Source organism: Triticum aestivum, chromosome 6A, assembly GCF_018294505.1.
Source record: "Triticum aestivum cultivar Chinese Spring chromosome 6A, IWGSC CS RefSeq v2.1, whole genome shotgun sequence".
In the NCBI taxonomy this organism is placed as follows: domain Eukaryota; kingdom Viridiplantae; phylum Streptophyta; class Magnoliopsida; order Poales; family Poaceae; genus Triticum; species Triticum aestivum.
This window is the reverse complement of record NC_057809.1, coordinates 594,704,957-594,708,382: the sequence shown is the minus strand read 5'-3', so window position 1 is coordinate 594,708,382 and position 3,426 is coordinate 594,704,957. Positions and strand designations below refer to the sequence as shown.

Below are 3,426 nucleotides of genomic sequence, written 5' to 3'. Positions count from 1 at the left end.
ATTGTGCCCAGTTGCACACACCATGGTAGCCACTTGGACAAGAACATACTGCCTAGTTGCGCACGCTGTGTTAGTTCACGCATTAAAGATAACACAGCTAACTTATTTTTTCCAGTTATGCATATATGTGATGTCAACCCTCAAGGACCTCCTCCCCCTCCTGGCTGTACACGGCATCCTCCGCCACCTCCTCCCCCGCATGCTCCTCCCAATGTCCCTACAGGCAGCACTCAGGGGGCTCGTCGTCTAGGTAATTACCTTCACCCAACTCCCCATCAAACTAGGTCTGTAACTCCAATTGCACACATCATGGTGCTCAGTTGCACCGAAGAGGCTACCTAGTTGCGCATGCTGTGTTAGTTTGAGCATAAAAAAGATAAACACAACTGACTTGTTTGTCCTGTTCTGCCTATAGGTGATGCCAACCCTCAAAGACCTCCTCCCCCGCCAGGCCCAACTAGCAGTGCCCTTTGTGCTACTCCCAATGGACCTACAGGCAGGACTCAGGGGGCTCATAACCCAGGTTAGTACCTTCACCGACTCCAAAACAAATACTAGGGTGAGTGACTTTAGTTGCACATATCATAGTGCCCAGTTGAACAGAAACATGCTGCCTAGTTGTGTGCGCTGTGTTAGTTTGAGGATCAAGCTAAAAATCTAACTTGTTTTTCATGTTCTGCCCATAGGCGACTACAATCCAAGTACCATAACAGGCCGTGCTACTGCAGGTGTTTTTTTCAACTTAACTTGCACACATCAACCAGTTAGTTGCACAAAAATGTACTGTGTGGTTGCACAGAACATCAGTGCTGGTTGCACAATAACAAAAATACTAAACTTTTTATATGATTATTACACAGGTGATCGTGACGGTCCTACTGCCCCGTTGGAGGCTGCATCCCTTGCACAAGCTTCTGATGATTTTGTGCCCAGGGATCCTCCAAGGTCTACTACAAAGGGTAGGGCAAAGAGTCGACGGTACAAATCGGCGTTGGAGCTACACCCAAAGAAGAAAAACAAATGCAGCCAGTGCCAATCTACAGAGCACACTGCTGGTGTGTGTCCACAGAGGCTCCTATGATTCTGTTTCCTCATTTGTAACTTTGGAACAAAGAAGGAAAAATAATGATGTCTTTTTTAGCAATGTTGGGACCAAGTGGACACATTCAGCATCTATGATTCCTCTTTATCTAATTTATGCTGCTTGAATTAGTTCATGCATTGTGTAAAAAAAGTTGCTATTTGTGCCTTTGTTGGCAACTGGTTAAATATTTAGTTGTTGAACAATTGTATATACAGTGCTCCTAATGTATCAACAAAAGTGATGATATTGAGTTGCAAAACGCAATTACTAGCAGTGTGCAACTACAAAATCTACTTAATAAAATTGTACAAACCAGAAACTTCCTCCATGGAGCCGGAAAAAAAAGTACTGACCTACTCCTTGTCGTATCTCAGCAACTTCCTCCATGGGGCGGTGTTGTGCACGCTGGTGACCCAATCATACGTCAGCTTCTTCCTGATGTTGAGTACTTCCTTGGGGTCGTAGTTGGGCAGTTGGCTACCATTCCACTCAGTGGCGTTAAGCAGTGCGAACAACCCACACTCATTACTGCAAAAAATGGGCAAAAAAATTGTCACATAAAATTAAAACCAAAAAAAGGTAATGCACTCTGTGCAACTACTTATGTCCTACTGTGCAACTGCTTGTGTTCTACTGCAACTCATTATGTGCCACTTTGCAACTACTTACGCGCCACTCTGCAACTAGCTAGATAATCCATTAGAAACTCATAAAAATGATAATACAGATTGAAGACTAGTACTGTGTCTTAAAAATACTAAAGATTGCACATATAGAAAAATTTAAAAACTACAAAATGATTGTATTTGATTGAGAAGGAATGAAATGCTTATTGTCTTACTTGCCAAGCTGCTTCGGTACGTCAATGTCAATAATCTGGAAGTGCTCGATGCTGAACTTTGGGTAATGCTTCCTCCATAGCTGGCGTACTGCCCCCGCAATGGTAGAGGCGTTGTTCATCAGCTCAATGTTGTCCAGCGTCCTGCTTGAATCAAGAACTTCGAAGCGTCCGTCCCTCAAGTTGACACTGAAGACCCAATAATGCCTCCCTCCGTCTTTATCGGTTACACCTCGCACTCGAGCACTGGCAGCATGACCTGCAAGCGTGAACGATTTCAGACACAAAAATACAAGATGTAGCTAAGAAAAACAGTAAAAGACTTGGTCAAGTTAAAAACGGGTTGCAACAAGTATCTGCTAACTAACAGATGTGTCATGTGCAACTGGACATGCTGTGGGTGCCAACTAAAAAAAGATTGATGATGTGGGCACAACACTCACTAAGTCTTTCTTGTCGAGACGGTTCTTGTAATCAAACATCTTGTTCATCTCATTCACATTGTGGATCCCTTGCTGTAATTTTATCTGCAGAGATTATAAAACATGGCTCAAAACTCCTTCGTAGGTGAAAGGCCTCCCTCAAATGGTCAACGAAAAGTGCTACAGAACAAAGATGAGGGTAAAAAGAAGGTTTTGGAAAAACTTACAGAAAACCTCAGTGGCATAACAACCTTCTTTGACCCTTCTGGTAAGTTATCCATGATGTGCAAGATTCCAGTCTTAATAACAATTTTTGACAACCATTGAACCGGCTTCATCGAATCAACTAACTCCTTTAAAGAAATGTAGAAAGCACCATACCTAATTATCTCAGGGCTGATTTTTTTTGAAAGCAATAAAAAGACAAGTTAGCTCGAAGGGTCACAGCAACAAAAAAATGTGCATGAAAATGAAAAAAGAACAGTGTGCAACTAAAAGCCCTGTTCTGTGCAACATACTATGCTTTCTGTGCAACTAAGTGGCTGGTGCTATGCAACTGAAAAAGATATGTATGTAGGCTGTGGGGAGTTAGTTTACCTGGTAGCTCCATCATTTGCTCCTTTGTGATGCCTGACCCAATACAAGAGGGCAGCGTAAAGCTTGTTCACTACCTCATTGGTGCTGAAAGTCTTGTTCTTGTTGTAGTCGATGAATGGAGACCTTTGAGATGCTGCGGGCCTTCTTACCCTCCTCTGTCTTCGTGCAAGAGGTGGCCCCAAAGAACTGCTCGTGCCAAGTTCTGGTTCTGCGCATATCGGGGTGTGGCAATTCTCTGGTGAACCAACATCTAGTTCTTGAGCTATTGCCTTGCCAACATCAGCAGCATCACATCCTTCATTCACAGCTGCTGGGTCTAACTCACACTCATCGATGCTAATCACACCGGCTTCCGCTGTATCTACTGCTAGAGCAGGTGCTGGAGCATCACCATCTATGCCGAGGTCAAAAGATGGTGCATCGCAGAACCCGTCACCATGATAAGAGTTTGATCTTCATAAGGGTTCAAGGACCAGGGCATCTCC

At 43.7% G+C, this 3,426-nt stretch overlaps 1 long non-coding RNA gene across 1 annotated transcript; it reads left to right on the top strand.

Moving 5' to 3' along the window:
• The first annotated feature begins 215 nt into the window (after positions 1-215).
• On the top strand, positions 216-991 carry LOC123131196 (uncharacterized). The gene is made up of 4 exons (XR_006464093.1): positions 216-250; positions 416-523; positions 687-728; positions 861-991. It is a non-coding gene; the product is annotated as an uncharacterized lncRNA (long non-coding RNA).
• The last annotated feature ends 2,435 nt before the right edge of the window (positions 992-3,426 follow it).